General features: G+C 37.2%; 1 long non-coding RNA gene across 2 annotated transcripts in view; it reads left to right on the top strand.

Moving 5' to 3' along the window:
* Positions 1 to 22,500, top strand: part of LOC122809231 — a 581,217-nt gene that overhangs the window by 212,463 nt on the left and 346,254 nt on the right. For both annotated transcript variants that reach the window (XR_006365874.1, XR_006365873.1), the window contains exon 2: positions 2,317 to 2,474. This is a non-coding gene — a long non-coding RNA (uncharacterized LOC122809231). The remainder of the gene's footprint in view (positions 1 to 2,316; positions 2,475 to 22,500) is intronic.

Raw genomic sequence — 22,500 nt, 5'->3', positions numbered from 1 at the left:
AGGAAATAAGAGGGAATGTTGTCTGGAGCGTTGGTGCATGGCTTTAGTTTCTGAAGGAGTTTCTTTATGGTGGAAGTGGGGATAGGTTTAAATGAGAATATAGAAACGTTGGGAGAGAGAGAACTTGAGGAAGATATGGGTGAAGAGGGGGTTAGAGTAGTGGAAGAGGTGGAAGATCGACAGTGAGAAGATGAGAAAGTGGTGGAAGTGGTGATGACGGGAGGGTTATTTGCAGGAGAGATTAGGGGTGTATTAGGTGAAGAGGAGGGGTGTGTGAAGGAGGATGTAAGTTTGCTAATAGAATCGATGAAAAATGAGTTGAACTGTGTAGCTAGATCTAGGTCTGGGCTATTTGGGTCTGGAGTTGGGGTATGTGGTTTACTGGGGTTTAGGAGGGTGGAGATCCCCTTCCAGAATTTTTGTGGGTTCGTTTTATTGTTGTTTTGGAGTGTAAAGAAGTATTTTTGTCTGTCGGAGATTATGAGCTTTTACTTTATTTCAAGGGTTTTGTAAGCAATATGTTGTTCTGGGGTCTTATTTCTCAGATAGAGTCTCCAGGCTTTGTTTCTAAGGTGCATGGTAGATAGTGTGGTTTTGGTTAACCATGGGGCAGAGTTTGTTTTTATTCTTTTTGTTCTTATAGGGGCTTGGTAATCGAGTATTTCTAAGAAGGTCAGGTTAAAGTGAGCAACTGCGTCTTCTAAAGGTAGTGTCTTTAGAATGTTCCAATTTACTGCTTTTAGAGAATATATGAAGGTTGATGGGTTAAAATTTTTGTCATTGCGGGTAGTGATGATATTATGGGTGCGGTAAGAGATGCAAGGGAGACGGCGAGTGAAAATTGGCAAGTGATCACTAAGAGGGTCGGGAAGAGTACCACTGTCAGAGAAATAGTGGGGATGTGACACTAGGATCCAGTCAAGGATGGTGCCACAAGAGGGGTTTGGTGATGGGTGTGTAATAGTATTGATTAGTTGGGAAAACTTAAATAGGTTGATATTAAGAGGGTTGTTTGAAGACTGGATGGAGGCCCAGTTGATATTTACGTCCCCTAAGATTATGGTTTCATTGCTGATATTGTTAGAGAGCCATGAGAGGATGTTTTCAAGTGTGGAAATATTATCCCCTGGGGGAATGTAAAGGGATGCTAAACAGATGTATTTGTGCTTGTTGACTTGTAGGAGAGTGGGGAGTATTTCAGCATTATATACACATATATATATATATATATATATATATATATATATAGATAGATATATATATGTATATAGCTGTATATATGTATACAAACTCCATGGTTGCAATAACTCAAAAGAAGCAAATATTTGCCAGTGCATACTTAGGAAATCTCTAACAGTGTGTACGTAGGTATGTATATGGTGTGTGTGTGTGTGTGTGTGTGTGTGTGTGTGTGTGTGTGTGTGTGTGTGTGTGTGTGTGTGTGTGTATGTGTGTGTGCATGTGTGTGTGTGTGTGTGTGTGTGTGTGTGTGTGTGTGTGTGTGTGTGTGTGTGTGTGTGTGTATGTGTGCGTGTGTGTGTGTGTGTGTGTGTGTGTGTGTGTGTGTGTGTGTGTGTGTGTGTGTGTGTGTGTGTGTGTGTCTGTGTGTGTATGTACATCTAAAATCTAAAAAAAATATTAATACACATAGCAATGAAAGTCAATGAATATGAAAACATAAAATTAATCTCTTTGTCGTGCCTTAACTTAATTGTTTGCAACCATGAAGTTCTTGCTGGCTCTAGAAAAAATGTGCAATTGTATTTTCATTTGCAGAGCAGCAGTATTTCCTCATGTTTACATATCATCAGTGGTGGAGCCAGTGATGCACATAATCGGTACCACCAAGAAGTATTTTTTTTACCATTGTTGATGTAGAAAGTTGCACACTTAGTAACATCTAAAGTAACCTTTTGCACACCTGCAGCAAACCGGAAATACAAATTGCTTTGCAGGCATTGTGCAACAGCTGTATTCTCCCTAACCATCCTAAAAATTCTGTGCTTCATTTCTACTGAACTTTGAAAGCTTGTTATGGTGTCAGTATGACTGAGCACCTCTGGTACTACTCTGTTCACTCTATCCACATGACCTTCTTTTTTCATCTCTATTAATTGGCTAGTATATCTTTAGAGGATACTGGCCATGTACTTGACATTTAACACATCAGTCCATAACTCTAAAGGAAACTGCTAGAAAAAGAGATCATGTGACCAAATTGTGGCACAACAGCTTTACTTCAGCCAAACATATCAGTGTTCATGAATGGACTTAACAGACAACAGAATCATTAACATTGCCTTTTATCTTATTCAGGACAGGAAACCTGATGGTGAAAGACAGTGAACCAGACCTGAGCAGGATATGTCCAGTCTGTGGACAGGAAGAGATATGAGCATTACCTCATGTCAAACAGGAAGATGCATCTATTTGAAATTACTCCTGACTGTTTACCTTCCACTGTCAGAATCCAGGTACATATCTTTTCAATCAACAGTATCTCAGATTCAACAGTTGTTAATGGGCCCTGTTAGAGTAGAATTCTCCTATGCTACCCAAGAAGATTAATTTAAATAACTGCCAGAGCAGACACAAGGAGCTGAACGAAAACACTATAGTAATGATCTAGAATGAAAACATACTACAGTAATGATCTAGAATGAAAACATACTACAGTAATGATCTAGACTTCAATAAGTCAAGGAATGAGGAGCAGTGTGAAAGGATTTTTACTTTCTCCCATTTTATTTGTACATTTGCAAAATTTTATTTGTACATTTGCAAAATCAACAGCAATTAGCTTTGTTTTACAAGTTAAAAAGTTACGTATAACAAAAACATATAATAAGCACTGATCAGTTGTGTCAACAACATTCATTTAATGAAAGCAAAAGCATGAGAATTTACCAAGCCATGCTAATAAAATTAATAACTGAAATGTGACTGTTTTCTGAGTACTTGTTGAAGGAAAAAGCAATGGCCCACAGGACATGCTTGATAAGATTATTTACATCAATCTGCATGCCCCCCTTGTCTTCTCTTTTTCTCTTACTTAAATTCTGCTCCCACATATTCATCTGTCTTTTGAAATGATAAGTCATCTAGAATGACCTTATTTACACTTTGAAAACTTAAAGACTTGCTTATCCAGGTAATAAAGTAAAAATGAGGCATTAATGTATTCGTGCTTAACTGTTAAAAAGAGAGGAATTTAAGAACTTTATGCTGGAAATGATTCAAGAGTTACTGAGTAAGATAGAAATTCCTTCAGTAGAGATAGTAACTGGGAAAAAATTAAAATGAGACTTTAAAAACAAGGTAGAACTAAGAGAGAAAGAAACACGGTGAAATGTAATGGAAATATTTAGAGGGGTTGACGAAGATTAACATCACAAAATAAGGAGACTCTCACAGAAAAAGGAGACAAGCAATCGCAAAGTGCTAAAGAGAAAATAAGGGAATGTTTGGATAATATGCAGGAGTTTAGAAAGGTTGCTCTTAAGCAACTAATTTTTTGATAACACATCCACAACATCAACACTCTTAGCATAATGGGTAAGGCAACAGGGAGTACAAAAGGTTGTCACCAAATTTAGGAAGCATACAACAAGAAACATGAGCAGAGATCCTGTAGAATGATTATATATATTTTGGAAATATTATGAGCATTTCAATAAACCAGAGAAATGAGGAAACTAAAAAGGAAAACAATGGAAATGTTTAAGGAAGAGCTAGTTACGTCAAGCTTAGAGGAAGATGAGGGTCAACAATCACTAGCAAACATGAGAAGAGATAAGATATAAAGTGGTGTATAATCAGTCAACAGGGAAGTTTCCAGAAACAGGCATAATTCCTGGAGAAAATTGGAATATGGGAGGGAAGAAAATGATAATGATTTGGAATGCTGTGTTTAACAATCTTCAGAAAGTGGAGAGCGGGTACCGGTATTGTGGAAGGAACTGTGCTGGCTGTAGAATGCAAAGAAGGTAAGGACCCTTTAGACCTAACTTTATACTGATCCATTTCAGTTTTAAACCATGATTATAAATTGTTTACGTCTATACTAACTAAAGGAATTGCAATGCTGTTGCCAAAACTGACAGATAAGGATTAATGCAGTTTTGAGCAGGACAGGCAAACAGTTGATAATATTAGCAGAAAAATTATGATCCAGAAGGGAGTGGCATGTAAGAAAACAACATTATTATTTGTGGGTCTTAATGCAGAGAAAGCATACGATAGAGTCAGCTTGAATTTTACAAGTACGCCAATTGAAGAATTGTTCCCTGATGGAATAATAGAGGGTAAATAGGGGGATACATGAAAGATTAGAGGCAAGAATTAAGGTGTGAGTGTTCCTCCCCAACAAGCTGTATTTGAACAGACAAACCAGTAAAGGATGTCCGCTTTTATCTTTATTATTTGCTTTACAATTAAAGACATTGACAGTGCAGTGGTTAATGTTGTCATCTCGCAGAAAGAGGTTTTTTGGTTCAAGTTCTTGGCTGTGTTGACTTCTGTGTGGAGTCTGCATGTCTTCTCTGCATCCGCGTGAGTTTCCTCTGATAACCTTGGTTTCCTCCCACATTCCAAAGACATACGTTTGAAGCATTTCTCCCTGGGGCTCCACTGAATATAGGTTCCATTCTAGTTGGACTTTCCCAATCAATAAATAAAATAAATAAATAAACTGGCCAAGAAAATAATGGACAAATTCAAGAATATAACTAGTATGGTAAGCAAGAAAAGTTTGCTTTATTTACAAATTATATTATTTTGTAGTTGAGAATGTCAGAAAAGAGATTTCAGTGTTATGGAACATTTTGAGACAGTTTTATGTCTTTTCAGGCTATAAAATTAATGAAGATAAAACAAGGCTACAGTAAAACTATGTATACAAACAAGAACTGGTTTAGCAAAATTCATATTTATTGGGACATGATATGATATATATATATATATTTATATATATATATATATATATATATATATATATATATATGTGTGTATGTATATATATATATATATATATATATATATATGGGTCTACTTCTTTTAGTCGACAACTCATATGACTGACACTAATTTGGTCGACAGCTCAATTGGCTGACAAAAAGTATTCAAGGCAAAACCCTGGGATTTGCCCCCCTCCCCACTGTTGTGCGACTGTGGAGTTGTTATATATAGTTGGGGGTGGGGGGGGCACAGCCCCCCACATTGGGGGGTGTGGGGGGTGAAGCCCCCCAGCTAGAATGTTTGTCGACCAAATGAGCTGTCGACCAAATGAGTGTCAGTCATATGAGTTGTCGACCAAAAGAAGTAGACCCATAAATATATATATATATATATATATATATATATATATATATATATATATATATATATATATATTATTTTACATTTGTTGACCGGGCTAGACTAGCTGGATATATGTCCATTTTTAGTAGAGGCCCTGGGAGAAAAGCTCCACGTAGAAGACATACTCAAACAGAACATTAAACTTTAATTACAAGAATCTTGTTAGACAATAACATGTATTCCATGGTAACAAATTTTTTTTTCCCTACTATGAGAAGAGAGAAAAGGATTTAGAAGTATGTGGTAGACACCCAAAGCAAAGTAATGAGCAAGAACAAGAGAACAAGCTAGATTAAAAGTGGTATTGGAAGAGTTAGCCGAAGGGTAGTAACTTGTTGAAGAGACAGTAAGATATATATATATATATTAAAAAAAGATTATATTACTGGTGAAAAGCTTAGGAAGCCTATAGCAAGGAAAATAACCAGCGATCCTGTAGAGCTATTGGAAATATTTTGGAAATGATATGAAGATCTGTATAAAGTAAAGAAATATGGAAATCAAGGAAAAAGTACAAATGGAAATGTTTATGGAAAAATTAAATATGGCAAGATTAGCAATAGATAAGGCTCAGTTAATAACAGTTAGGATAGGCAGAGATGAGATTAAAATGGTGATGTACTACCAATCTATAGGAAAGTCTCCAGGAACAGATGGTATTCCAGGGGAAGTTTGGAAGCTAGGAGGGACGAAAGTGATAAAGATCTGGAATGTGAAAAGAACCAACGTCCTGGAAGAAAGCTGTGGTGTCTGTAATACCCTAAGAAGATTCAGCTTCATACAGGCCCATTTCAATTCTAAACCATGATTATAAAGTCAAATATGTAGGTTATACAAGAGCAGATACACAGCTGGGGGAAAAACAGACACAGAGTCCAATATATTAAAAGTAAAAAATGTTTAACAAAAAAATAAGCGCTTTTGCAGTAAAATTGCTCCTTCAGATCACATTTAATAACTAAATCATAACTACTATATAGCAAACACACTGACAAATCACCAATGTGCACTGAGTGCATTTTCTGTCTCTAGGCAACTCATTGAATGACAATTACTAAATGGCAATTCATCATTAACGGAGTACTACAAACTGTTTTTCTACAGAAACATCTCTGATGATGAATATATATATATATATATATATATATATATATATATATATATATATATCTAAAATTATATAAATAATCACATAGAAAATCAAAAATATGTGCTGTGAGAACAGACTTAATGGAAATATGGTCATTGAGACCTGAGCCAGTGTGTGCTCTTAGTCTCATGATTATAAAGTGATGCCAGAATTGACAGATATGGATCAATGTGGTTTTGTGGAGGGGAGGCAAACATTTGATAACATTAACAGAACAATGGTGAGCCAGAGGTGAGCAGAATGTACGAAAATATCACTGTTGTTGATGGATCTTGATGCAGAGATAGCATTCAACAGTAAGCTGGGATTTCATGAACCGGGCAATTGAAGCATTTGCATTCCCTGATAAAATAATAAGGGTGATTAGGAAGATATATGAGGGATCAGAGACAAAAGATAAATTGGGGGAGTTCCTTTATGATAAGTTCTGTTTGAGCAGAGGAGCCAGGCATGGGGGTCCTCTTTCCCTTTTGCTAGTTTCATTACATTTAGAACCTTTGGCAAAGATAATAAGGAACTCAAAAATTCAAGAAAAAAATTGGTATGGCAAATAAGAAAAGTTGGCTTTATTTGCAGATGTTATTATTTGTACCTGATAAAATCAGAAAAGGACATTTCAGTGTAGTGGAACATTCTGAGACCGTTTCAAGTCTTTTCAGGACACAAAAGTAATGAAGACAAAACAAAGGTAATAGCTGTAAATGATGTAACTACACATGAAATGGTTCAGCAACATCCATGTTTATGGGGACATGATAAAATTAAACACTTTGCAGTATGGGTTATAAAGGAATCTGTTAAGGCAGCTTGAAAAGAGATGAAACAAAAGAAAATACAAAAACTGAGAACTGGGAAGCTCTATTTATGGATATGGTTAGCAAGATACAAGCAGTGAAAATGTTTTTATCCATTTAGTTTTTACACAGATCAGGTATATTTTTATCAAACAGAGGAGAAGTTGTGAATAGTAATTAATATAGAGTTAAAGGACTGTATCTGGGAGGGGAAGAGGGAAGAGACTACATTTTTTACAACCCTTTCCAACAGCTGTAGCCAAACATTAGAGCATCTGTGTTACTAAACATTAAAACATAGAAAATGTATAAACACCAATACAGAGTAAACAAAACGTTTGTTAACAGCAATTATTTTTCTTGTATCTAGTTCAAAGTTAAACAAGCAAATGTATATATCTGTAAGGTTAAAACTTATCACTTTATCTATCCTGCCACATTTTCTGCTGAATAAATATTTCATGCTTATACTTTAATTGTCAACTAAAGATAACCTTGACTAATGCTCTGTCCATGTCATATAACTATAAACTCTTGTCCTGTATTCTGCTGGCACTGGCATATTTGTCTATGCATCTTTTTGTGTTTTTTATACATCTGTTTTATCTGTCTACAGGTATCAGATGTGTGTTTGCTTAATATACAATTCTTATTCACATGTATCTCTCCTGAAATGACCATTGTCTAAATGACAATTTTGTTCTGGTCTCAGAGCTCCCTACCTCCATCTCCATCTGAATAAGACTGCTTTTTCTTTATGCTGTAACCATGCATAAAGCATGCTGGATACATTTATGGTCTGTCATGCACACACATAAACTGTGGGATTCAAAGAAATGTTGACCTCTCATGCTAGGTTGTTCAATGAGAGTTGTTCAGTTAGTGCAATGATGACAAAATATAATTCATAGAGAAATATATGGCCACAATGAGGAAGACCTCATTATCCACTCATTACCATGTCTGGGACTTGAGCACTAGTGTTGAAAGGATTGACCACTCTAGTGTTTTGCATAAAAGCCCATGCAAAGCATTAGTATCAAATGCACCCCTCTCCATACAGAAACATTCAGACAACTATACACATAGACTACCAGGCATTCCTCCCTATACACACATCTATTTCTCAACAAACAAGAACCCCCTACACTTTTTTTACATTCACTGAAACACAAAAATCAGAAACACACACACGCGCACACATGCACAAACACATACACACACCCAGAGTCACGATTCTGTACCTAATCCTCAAGTGTAACCACCCGGTCAGACACACACACACACACACACACACACACACACACACACACACACACACACACACACACTCCTGGTCACAAACTGATTGCATGCTTGCAGGCAAGATACAGAATTTCTAGTTCACCTACAGAATTTCCATGGGAGGCGGAAGAAACTGACACATGTAGGAAAACCTTATGTGTACATGGATGCAATAACATCTTTAATTAGTTAATGAGATGTCAGCCATTAGTGTGGAAATACTTCAGGCTTGTGTGTGTGTGTGTGTGTGTGTGTGTGTGTGTGTGTGTGTGTGTGTGTGTGTGTGTGTGTGTCTGTGCATCTGTGTGGGTGGATGTGCGCATGTGCATCCATATCTATTTAAGTATACTGTCAACTAACTATGTACAAAGCACAATTGTTTATACATTATTCTCACACACTGCCTTAAGTAGTTACTGTAATAATCATACAATTGCTGTATTAGTATTGTTCATTTTCTGTTACGTCTGGAACTTGTACAATTCCCCGCACTACTGTCTACTATCCATTTTTTTGTATAGCTTACAGTCATAGCTCTCAACTTCTTTGCTCAAGAATCAGCGATAAAGCTAAAAATAATGGAGAATAAAGTTCCAAAATCAGGGACAATTTTAAAATATTTATTTTACTTAAAAAGGTGCCAGAACATGTTTTGCATTAACATTTATTTTCTGTACAGTAAGAAGCATGAAACTCTGTTGCTTGGAATAACTGACTGATTGACTGTCACCCTCAATGATTTACCAGAAAATCACATTTTTTTATGGTGGACAATGCAACATTATGAGGCGAGTTAAGGGATGCCTTGCAAACTCAGGGACAGTTGTAAGATATGGACTATGTTCATTTTTTATTGCTAACACTTATACCTGGAGATTTTCACCACAAAACTGTGGTGTAAATGTAACATTCCAGCTAAACCATCACAGTTTTCAAATGTAATTAAATAAATATAAATGTGCATGATGCAAGACGATATTTCATTTTCAAATCATGGCCTCTAGTCAAAATGAATCATAAAGCTGACCGCAGTTAATGAACATCCCTAGAGAAGTTCAGTTCCACCCAGAGGTTAATACAAACTTCCAGTACAAAGGCAGATGCATAGTGGTGCACACCCTTTGCAAACACAAGTCTGCCCAATTCTTATATGTCACAAAAGAAGCAATACTTTTGTGGTTCTTATTATAAGTTGGAAACTAAGTTCATGCAGCACAGCATTTCTACGCAAATAAGTTAGTTGGAGCTTCATTCACTTTGCTGAATCTGCACTTCATCAGCAGAGTGGATGGCTGGAAAACTATAATGTTTACACTGTTAATTGTTGCAGATGTTAAAAGAAAGATGCTCAAGTGCATGTGAGTAAGCCAAGTGAGGGTCTATGATTTTAATGTGAAAACTTTCAAAAGTCTCAGAATTAGGGGTTTAAGTATATGTAAGTGTTTGTGGGTTAGGGTTAAAGTAAGGGCTAGGTGAGTGCATAGTTTTAGCATTGTGAATTCGTGTTGCTGCATGTGCTGTGTGCATGAGCTGTGTAGTGGTAGTGTTACATAAAGGGATTTCCTAAGGTAAGGTATAGGGTTGGCGTTACTGTCAGAGTTAGGGTTACAGTTAGCACACATTAGTAACTTGGTAAAGGGGGGTTCAGCACCCCTACCTGTCCTTACTAATGCATCTTAACCATAATCCTAACCTTCCCCCTGCCTCTAACCCCCAACTCTACACCTCAACTTGGAAGAACCCTTTTTGTTTCACTACCACTATTCAGACAAAATAATTTCTGCTAGGGTTTTGGTTAATGGATCACAAAAGAAAGTCATTATTTTCTTTTACAATCAGTTTTTTTTCCATTTTGTGGATTTTTCTGTATGTTGATTTTTGAAATGCTGGTATCAGCATACCTCTCATCTGTACAGATTTTCGCAGAATGTCCAGATTTTTGCCTCATATTTTTGGAGTGTTCCTCCTAAAATCTGTACTTTTCTGGCATATAGCTGGGGATTGAAGTCATTAAAACATTTGAGTTTGAGACTTCACATCCTTCAGAAAATTCATGCTAATGCAAAACCTATTATACTATCAACTTTCTAAGTTTGTAAGAGCAATATTTTAAAGTTGGTCCGTATTTGTCCCCCCAACATTTTAGGCTTTGCCCAGATTTTTTGCTCTAAGAGGTTGAGAGGTATGGGTATCAGTCACCTATGTTTCAATACTTGCTTTTGATAAATGAACATATACTCATTAGATGATGTGACTGCTTCCACATCATACATCCAAAAGTATAAATAACATTTAAGCAGACTTACAATAGATCATAATACAGTTAAGGAAAAAGTATTATAAAAGGCAACCTGCTTAATTTGTTGTAATAACTGCATAAATGGGCACTACTTAATTAAGATATTGTCTACTTCAGGCTGTTACAGACAGTTACCTATACATTAGTACTATTTAAAAGCCCCCCTTGCTTCTTGGTAGTGGGCCCATGGGAGATCTTTCTTAAAAACCTCTACATTCCAGAGAGACGAGACAGTAAACACAAAGGCTTAGAAACTCTGAACTGCGATGTTGTGACTTCTAACTTAAAACAATGAAAGGTATGCTTCATTTAATACAATTACACAAAGATGATTTGTGTTTGAAGATGGCAGTAGCTACAATATGCTAAGTGACGGTCATCACATTGCTTCAAGTTTATATATTTAGAGAAGGGTAGAGATACCAAACGTCAGGCAAGGTGATGTAAGAAAAAAACTTATTAGAGGATTAAAATTCCATAGTGGCATTTGATCAAGGACAATAAGTCAGAAGACTCACATCTTTGGAAGAAAGTGTAGATTCAGCAAAACAGACTGTAGAATATTCTGTCAGCACAGTTGTTGCTGTAGTGTCTTTTGGCTTTTCCCAGTTAGGGGTAACCACAGCAGAACTCCAGTCCGCTAATGATTGGCAGTAGATTTTTACGTGCCGAGTTGCCAGCCCTGACACACAACCTTCAACGAAGGTACACCCATTCACGCATGTCTCCAGACAGAAGACGGTCTAGCTGAGAATTGAATGGGACAACGTCTTACTGTGAGGCAACAGCGCTACCGCAGCACCACATTCTGTCAGCACAGTAGTAATGCAAAAAGCAGAAGATATGCATTAAAGTTATGGGTTAACAGCAGTATGCCCTGTCCATCTAGAAGGTGCAGGGTGCAAGCACACTATAACCACATTTCCTAGAGTGTTCTACCACAATTAATTTTAGCTAGAAAGGTCAAACCCTGAAAGAAAAACTCAATTATAGTCACTCAGACTGTAAAAACTGTGTAGTCATGTGACCATATTTGATCAGGTAGTGAATACATTAAAGCCTTCATATTTCACAGATTAATGCTATCCAGGTCATGCGACTGTTAAATTAAATACATTGTGTGCATGTTTTGTGGCACGTGAAGAAATTTGATTACAAATAATTTAGTACAAGTGTGTAAGGAGGATCAGAGGAGATCCTCTTCATGTTTCTGTTGATCTGGGTTCTATTATTGTACCAGGTTCTGAATAGTCCGCTGGGAGGGCCTGAAATGAGCAGTCAATTATTTTGTCTCATCTGTTGGAGAAAACATACAGACCAGAGGTATAGCCAGAAAATTCCATTTTGTACTCACAAACTCTTTTACTGCCCCCCCCCCCCCCCAACAGCCTGGCATTTAAAAAAATTGACACAGCTTTCAAAATGTTGCTCCCTAGCAGTTAATAAATGTACATAAGAATTTTCAGCAGTTCTCTCTAAAACTATTAAAGGTATTTCTTTTAGATTAGCAATCCTCTTTGAAAGCAAATTATGTATTTGTTGTTAGAGGCATTAGTTTAGGCAGCAGTAGACATAATATAGCCTGAAAAAGCTTCAATGTTTTTGAGTGATGCAAAGAAAAATGTACACTTTAAAGAGCAAAAAGAGCCTGCCTGGCTACACCCTTGATATGGACTATGGCACTGCCTGCTGTCACCTTAATGGAAGTCAGGATAATGTGTCCCAAGTGCCGCAAAAGCAAAATGTGCAGGCAGACAGAGAATTTTGATGAATGGTAGTTTGTTAGAATGCTTCTAGTATGATTAATGTACAACTTGGTTTGGAACCAACTCACCAAACACAAACGCCTGGAAATTCATGCAGAAAAAAAAATGAAATGTTAGTATTTTTTTCATGGGGCAAGCTCCATAGTGTGTCCTGCCCAAAGTTATATATACCAACATGGCTTTTACATAAACTTGAAGAAGAGAGACATTTCTAAAAAGAAGGAATTACTGCTGGTGCAAGCTTAGAATCCGCACCAGTAATGATATCCAAAGGAAATGCAATCAGGGAATTCTACTTCACTAAGGTGAACTCAACCAGCATGAACCTCATCCAGTTTGCATCAGTGAGATATAGAAAACCCTGTTAGAATGCAAGCAGTACAAATGAGACAATATTGCACATCATATCACTCTGGGGATCTAACAGGATATCATAAAAGATTTCCATCCATCTATGTAGGTGACAGTCTGTGTCTCCATTGCTGCCCAAGACTTTGGAAGCCGCCTGGGTGTTATTACTTCATAGTAGGTCAAGTAGTATATACATTTATATGGTCGGTTTTTGGTGGCTGAAAAGAAAGTAATAAAATTTACAATAAACTCAGCCACGCTGTCAGCACATACAGAAGTAAAAATGATCAATAGGCAGGGTGCTTTTAATCAAGCCATAGAAAAGCTAAGAAAATCCTTAGCAGTATAACTGGAAAAACATGGGGAAAATCAAAACTGCCATCACAGATGCAACAAATGCTTGTCTAAAGCTGTGTAACAAACCAAAATTATAGATAAGCCAGTCTGGTTTAGAAAATTGTGGCAAATAAGGTCAAAGATAAAGTACAGACAATGAAATTCATTCATCTTCCCCATGTTGCTCTTCTAAGTAAAGTTATATCTAGGTCATTTGGCAACATGGTTAGTGCCTAGACTGGCACCCCGCCAACTTTAGGTTGAGGATCAGAAAAAAAAGGAGTCTCTTGAAGCTGAAGAACAAAATAAACAAACAGACAAACTAATTCGTTTCAGCAGCATCTATACAGGCCATGCCTAGAGCTAAAATCAATTCCGGAGTTTCCCCTTGTACTGAACTGCCTTATTTTTCTTCACTGATGATCATGCCCCTGGCACGTTACACCTGAGGCAGTCACACACTACACCTTATGGTACCTGACATCTAAAGATTTCACCTTCTGCCTCAGTAACGGCAGCAAGTCGACAACTGACTTCCTTGCCCCTTCCTGCCCATAATTTTACAGTTTTAAACATGGAATCCCCCACTACAAGCTTTTATTTTAATCTACACTGAGATTACCATTCCAGGTCACTTTGTGGTTCTTCATGAAGGGTTCCCAACATCCTCTTTAGTCTCAAACAGTAGTACTTCCTTTTGAGGATTATGCTGTCCTGGGACAATGAGGATTGACAAAAGAATGTCCCTGTATTTCACCAGTCTCAGCCTTACTGCCCAGTATGAAACAACTGTGGCTCACTGATGGCAACATCTAGGAAAACGACTGTAGCTGTTATGATTCTTTACGTAAGATGCAGTCCTTTAAATTTGGGTCAGCACTTCCTGTTGAAGGCAAACCTTTCAGAACTCCAACATGCATCTGCAGATGGTTCAAAAACAGATCCTCCAAAATGCCTTCAGTGATCATTTGCTTTGCACTAACTCCTCCGCACCATTCCTGTCATTTATTATTTTTAGCCTCTTAATTGTTGCACTGCTTACTTACTGTTATACATCTACTTACTGAATTTATTTCTTATTTATACATTTATTTATAAAAAAGAAAAAATGTTAAGTGCTTCAACTTCACTACTGGAGAAAATCTCAACATTGACTCACAGTCAAAACACCACGCTAATTAATATCGCCAAAAGAATCAAAAGAACAATACATGGGGGAGGAGGTGTGGGTGTGTGGGTATGTGATTTACCTGACATTTAACATAATATTTGACAGAGTTCCCCATGAAGGATAGATTAATATACAAATTAGATAAACTTTGAGTGAAATCCAGGTTGATGTCCTGAACTAAACACTGACTGGACAACAACACACTAAAGGTATTGTCAAATTAAATTTATACTGAAGAAACAGAAGATAAAAGAGGTGTAATATGAATAGACCAGCACACTTCAGTGTCTTTCTAACTGATACTGCAGAGGGAATATTATGAAAAGTGTAATACATCCTTTTTGCAGGCAACACAAATATTCAGAACAATTAATACAGAAGGTGGGGTATATATGATCTATGTAAAGTTAAAAATTCATAGGTAAAGGTCTCTGTTTCTTAGCTATCTTTCTTCTTGCAATTATGTCATTAGTTATTAATATAAAGTGTTTCTCTGCATTTTGAAAGTGCACTGATCTCTTTGCCTCCTGCATGCATGACAGGTTTGTCTTTCTGCTGCTGGTCTTCCCTCTCTTAGTGTTAATGACAAGAAGAGTTGAACAGCTCTGCTTGTCTCCATCAAACAGTGCAACTTATACATAAACTAGAGATCATTCTGCTTAAAGACAGATGCCTTGAGTCTCCATGTTACATTTAATTTTTGTTGTCAACATTGTGGAGGCACACAATAACCACATGCCTTTCAATATCTACCACATGAATGTTCAGAAATTCACCAGAACCAACCTGATGACATAAGCACTTCACATATGAATATGTGACCTTCAGATGCACAGTTAGACATCCTCAAACATCATGTGACATGTTGTTCATTTTTAAAAGTGTATGTCAATAGTGAAGTTTTTTCACTTGTTTTCACAGTAACTTATGTCCAACATGTACAAAACTAAGAAGAAACATGACTGTTTTGTTTACTTCTGCTTTACAGCTTTGCACATGATTTACAGTGGTGCATGATAACTCACACTGGTAAGAAAAGCTCTAGAGAAGACAGTATAATGAGAAATGAGATATTGACAATAAAAATGTAAAGAAAGTTTTACAATTACTTCAGTGTATCATAAGGTGGGCAGCTGATGGCAGAACACACTCAATAAAACTATGGAATCTGTAGTGAATGTAAAGATAAATTACCAGCAGAAAATAGAAAGATCTTTCATACATACAGTTGCAAGGACACAGCTGGGGTTGAAAGTATGGGGTTCATATGTCTGCAGATACATTGACAGGATGGAGGCTAAGCAAAGATCAACCACAATGACAGACAGTTTACTTCACTAGCCATGAGAAGTAGAAATAGTCTTAAGAAACTTAATATGTACGCCCAGGAAGAAAGGAAGATACAGATGGTACATAATAGAACCACCTGACTACTCAGAGGAATTACAATTAAGACGGGAACACTTTGGGAAAATGAGATAAATAAGAGCAAGTACTCACACTATTAAAAAGGAAAAACGAAGGAACATATACTGTATGAGGTAAAGAAGGATACATATGTATACATTTAAATAAATTAATTTGTAGTAAAATGGCTGTCTTTTTAAGGATTTTTTGATTTGTGACACCAGCACCAATGGCAAGTGGAGGTGGTGCTACTGTAAAGCAAACAATAGTCAATTAAAATCCAAAATCAAAACAAGGGAAAAGATGTTTGCATAGCAGCTAAAAAGAACGTAGAATTCAGTTGTCGTTAGTATAAAAATGTTTTTGTTGTCATAGGCATGATACAGTGATAAAGCAAAAGAAACCAAAAACAATATATAGGAACTAGTAAAAAAATCATACCTTCCTTACTAGAGGCTTCAGTCCACAAGGAAAACTGCAATTAAATGTAAAACACTTGTAGTCCAAAAAATGGCAGGTTGAATAAAGAAGAATTTTTTACACTGGAACTACCTGCCATTTTTTGGACTACAAGTGTTTTCCATTATATATAGGAACTGAAAGTGAACTGATTGAAAACCTTGTAATAAGAATCTGGATAAGGCAGAAGTCTGCAGACATATAAGAAGTGTTAGCACAGAAACTGATGTAAAGTAGAACAACACCTAAGTGAAGAATTACAGAAATGAGGGAGTACTAAAGGTAAGATATGCAAGAGAATGAAGTGTTCTAAGCATATTCCTGTTAGTTTCAAGCAGAAAATTCAAGGCAGACTCTAAAGAAAAAAAGTTGAAAAGAAATCTTATTCTGAAACACCTTTTGCAGATAAAGGGTAACACAGAGAAGGAAAGAAAAACTGAGGACAATGTCCATTCACACTATGGCAGAGGGAAAGTAAAAAATAAAATAAATAAATAAATAAAAGATAACACTCAAGAAGCTTGCACAGATAGCAGAAAAAGTAAAACAGAAGGTGATTTTTACTTAGAATTACCCTTTGTAATTTCATTATTAGTGTCCTTAGTTATACTCTGCCTCTGATACCTCTGATTGATTTCAAATATCATCTTTACAATTCTTTCCAGATTCTCATTATTACATAATTAGAATTAACAAATAAGTCAAATCTTCTTCTCTTACTCATCTTCATTAATTCCACCTCTGCCTCCCTCCACTTCATACCACACTTGACTTTTTCTCTTCTCTATAATTATTGAAATTCCAAATGTCTCTCCGTGCATCATCTCTTTCTGCTGCTTCTAGCATCCTGTCTAACAAGCTAACATTATATACTTTCACCCCACCACACCTCTCCAATTGCAGTTTACTCAGCACACTATGAAATCAGGATTAGCTTTATCAATATATCTCCCTGCCTTTTTAATCTCTCACCTTGTCTTTATTTTAAGGACAAAATATTTCACTATCACCATTCTACTCAAAATACAAAATTCAATCAGGTACCTTTCAAATCAATACACTACCTCTCAAAAATCCTACAGTGTGGTTATATCCAACCCAATAAAGACCCCAAAAATTCAAAAATGAATCTAAGTAGCAAAGAAGCACCTCTACAAAACTGTGAATTAACTAACCCTCCATATACCACCTCAAACTATGCTTCTTCCCAGCTGTACTGTTCTAACAGTAAACATCCACCTGCCCATACTAATAAAACTAGCACATGAGATCCCTCACCACCTATGCATACTAATAAAACTAGCAGATCAAGGCCCGCCTTCACCACCTACCCATACTAATAAAACTAGCACATCAAACCACCTCACCACCTGTCCATACTAATAAAACTAGCACATCAAACCCCTCACCACTTATCCACACTAATACAACTAGCACATCAAACTCCTTGTGATGATATGAGGTAGTGCCCAGTATGCCAGGAGGAGTAGGGCAGTGGATGTGTAACATATGCCAGCATAGCTAGCTGGAGTTTTGTAAAGAATTATATGTCATTTGTATATCAAACTTATTTGTACAGGTGTTTGTGATGAAAATGTATTTGTAAAGTTGCTTATGTTAAAAAAATGCACCAACAGTGGGTCCTGCTGGACAGAAAAGAAGTATACCTATATGTCAGACTGTATTGTAACTGTTGAATGAATATATTGCAAAAGAGGATCCTAGAAGAGAAGAGGTTAATCTCAGTCCAGCTAACTTTAAAAAATAACCTGAAATTAAATTACTTGGTATAAGACATAACGATTGTATCTCACAGGTCTGAATATAGCCAGACACACAATGTCTGGGAAAACAAGAACTAGGAATCCTGCTGTATTGTCCTTAGTGGTGAATTAATTGCTACCCTAAAAGGGTGGAAGTGTTGAATGATTTTATAGCTTCCAGATGCTGTAACACATCTTAACCAAACTATATGTGTGTGTATTGTGAATCATATGTGCAATATCCTGGCTCAACTTATAGTAAAGGGAGTAGTGTGGGAACCACAGAGCCAGGTGACCAGATGCAATGTAATTCTGTAATCCAGCACTGAAATGATGCTTTAATACTACATGAGATAGAAGTCTAAGGGTAGTCTGTTTGTGAAACCTGACAAGAAAGACCACTCACCCATATCACCTTGCCTTGCTCAAATAAGTAAGTAGGAAACAGTAATTCTTTAGATCAGTCAGGAAAACATAGAGAGATTAGTTAAGTATTGCTTTTCTGTAGCTGTGTGAATCTTTTCATCTTTGTTATTTTTAATATTTCCTCTGAATAAAACTCTGGTGTTTATTGTAAATAGATATTCAGTATTTTCATGTTCTTTTATTATTTATTGTAAATGGGCGTGCCTTTGTTGAAGGTTAAACGTCGAGCTGGCACCTCGGCGTTCGTTAAAATTTACTGCCAATCATTAGCAGACCGGAGTTCCGCTGTGGCGACCCCTAACCAGGAAAAGCCGAAAGACAAACAACACCATTAAATATATTTAACTTTTCATTGAGGCCGGTCTTTTTAGGAAATATTTAACCTTTGAGAGTACTTATATTTATTTAGTGATGCTGTGGCATCACACTCCTGACAGTCTTGCTGTTCGGTCAACATTACCATTGGTATTAGTATTAATTTCACTCACTATTATTCAATACCCTGTTAAGAGCCTTAGAGTAGCTGGTTGGTGGCAGTGCAACTACCTTAAAGCATTGGCAGAGGTGGTAATCTATGCCAGCCTTTGCCAGATGTATTGGTGTGAAAATCAAATCTCAAACAGTGTGTGTGGCAGCTACTTGGAACAAGGACACCAAGTTCCTTAGTGGTCACTGTGGATTCTTATTTGGGGATAGGAGAGAGAGAGAGAGTCCACCCCCAGGTTTGGAATGTGTTCCCTGAGTGCTCTTAAGGGAAATTTTGCTTGCTGCAGACATCTGCATTTGTGTGTATCTAGTTTTGTTCCAAGTACACATTCCCCACCAGTGTCAGTGGTGAGGACTGACACTCCTTGATTACTGGCCCTGAGGAGAGACATCACAGCCCTTACTACTTATCCATGCTAATAAAACTAGCACATCAACCCCTCCACCTACCCATAATAACATAACTAGCACATCAAACCCCTCTCCACCTGTCAATACTAATAAAAGTAGCAAATCAAACCACCTCAACACCTCTCCATACTAATACCCACCTACCCATAATAATATAACTAGCACATCAAACCCCTCACCACCAATCCATACTAATAAAACTAGAAATCACCCCCCTCACCACCTCTCCATACTAATAAAACTAATACATTAAACCCCTCACTACCAGTGCATACTAATAAAACTAACACAACAAACCCCCCACCGCTTAGCCACACTAATTAAAATAGTATATCAAACCCCCTCACCACCTGTCCATACTAATAAAACTAGCATATCAAACCCCTCAGCACTTATCCATCCTAATAAAACTAGAACATCAAATCCCTCACCACCTATCCATACTAATAAAACTAGTACATCAAACCAGTCACCAGTTATCCATACTAATAAAACTAGCACATCAAACCAGTCACCACTTATCAATAATAATAAAACTAGCATGTCAACCCCCTTACCACCTATTCATACTAATAAAAATAGCACATCAAACCTCTCACCACCTGTCCATACTAATACAACTAGCAAATCAAACCCTTCACCATCTATCCATACCAATAAATTTAGCACATCAGACTCCTCACCACTTATCCATACTAATGAAACTAGCATATCAAACCCCTCATCACCTGTCTGTACTAATAAAACTAGCACATAAACCCCCTCATCGCATATCAATACTAGTAACACTAACACAGCAAACCCTTCACCACTTATCCAGACTTTCAAAACTTAACATGAAACCCCTCATCACCTACCCATACCAATAAAACTAGCACATCAGACCATTCACCACCTATCCATACTAATAAAAATAGCACATCACACCCCTTGCCACTTATCCATACTAATAATACTATCACATCAACCCTCTCACCATCTATCCATACTAATAAAACTAGCACATCAAACCCCTCACCACTTATCCATGCTAATAAAACTAGCACATCAAATCCCTCATAACTTATGCGTAATAATAAAACTAGGAGATCAAACCCTTGATCAGCTATCCATACTAATAAAACTAGCACGTCAATCCCCCTCACCACATGTCCATACTAATAAAACTAGAACATCAACCCCAACATCACCTGCCCATACTAATAAATCTAGCACATGAAATCCCTCACCACTTATCCATACTAATACAACTAACACATTAAACCCTTCACCACCTACCCATACTAATAAAACTAGCACATCAACTCCCCTCACCACCTGTCCATACTAATAAAACTAGCACATCAACTCCCCTCACCACCTGTCCATACTAATAAAACTAGCATATCAAACCCCTCACCACCTATCCATACTAATAGAACTTGCACATCAACACCCTTAACACCTATCTATGCTAATAAAACTAATACATCAACCCCCTTGCAACTTATCCATACTACTAAAACTATCACACCAAACCCCTCATCATCTACCCATACTAATAAAACTAGTACATCAAACCTCTCACCACCTATCCATACTAATAAAATTAGCACATCAAACCCCTCATCACCTATCCATACTAATAAAACTAGGACATCAACCCGCCTCACCACCTGCCCATACTAATAAAACTAGCACATCAACCCCCTCACCACATATCTATACTAATAAAACTAACACGGCAAACTTTTCATCACTTATCCATACTTTTAAAAATAGCACATCAAAACCCTCACTACCTGTCCATACTAATATATCTAGCACCTCAATCCCCTCACCACATATCCATATTAATAAAACTAGCACAACAAACCCTTCAGCACTTATCCATACTTTTAAAAATAGCACATCAAACTTCTCACTCCCTGTCCATACTAATATAACTAGCACATCAATCCCCTCACCAACTGTCCATACTAACTACCTGTCCATACTAATATAACTAGCACCTCAATCCCCTCACCACCTACTAATAAAACTAGGACATGAATCCCCTTACCAGCCATCTATACCAATAAAACTAGCACATCAACCCCCTCATCACCTATCCATATTAATACAACTAGCACATCAGCCCACTCACCACCTATCCATACTAATAAAACTAGGACATCATCCCCTCAATGCATTATTCTCCCACTTGTCTTCCAAATAAATTGAACATTGTCTCTATTAACCTTCATGCATTTGTAACAAAATTATGGAACTCCATGCCTGGATATCATAGTATCAGGGGTGTAGCTAGGATTTTCAAATTTGTACTCACAACTCTCACACTGCTGGTCCCAAACCAGCTACAGCTTCATATACATTACTTTCTCTTTTTTTTTTCAGTTGCCACCCACTAACTGTCAAGCCACCATCCTGTTGATATGTTGACTCATTTGTTTCTTGATATCCAGAGTCTCAGATTATGGGGGTGTGTCCGGGATTTTACACTCAGCCGAAAAGTGACGTAGGGTCTGGGACTAGTGACATCATCCTAGATCAGGGGTCTGCAACCTGTGGCTCTGGAGCCGCATGTGGTTCTTCCACCCCTCAGCAGTGGCTCCCTGTAGATGGCCACTCTGCCACATGATGCGCGCACGCGCGTACACACACACACACACACACACACACACACACACACACACACACACACACACACACACACACACAATGACAGCGAACGAACAATGGATTTTAAATATTGCTCTTATAAACTTACAAATTTCCAAGAATAACATGGTTTATTTTACCATGCATTCCACACACAAAGAGCCATAGAGTAATTCCTTGGCAGCATCAGCATCTCCTGAAACGTATCTTTACCTGTCCACCACACCTCTGAAACTCTTACCACACAGAATCTGGACAGAGCCACAAATAAAGGGGGAACAAAGGAAGAACAATAGGGACACATAAATATTGCTCTTAGAAACTTGCTCGAATAAGACTGTTTCTGTTAATGTGCATTTTGCATGCACACATGCACACATGCACAGTAGCCTGTCAACA

This window comes from Protopterus annectens, chromosome 8.part0 (assembly GCF_019279795.1).
Source record: "Protopterus annectens isolate FY-2018-M chromosome 8.part0, PAN1.0, whole genome shotgun sequence".
Taxonomy (NCBI): Eukaryota; Metazoa; Chordata; order Ceratodontiformes; family Protopteridae; genus Protopterus; species Protopterus annectens.
Note: the sequence above shows the minus strand (reverse complement) of the source record. Positions and strands in the feature narration are given on the sequence as shown.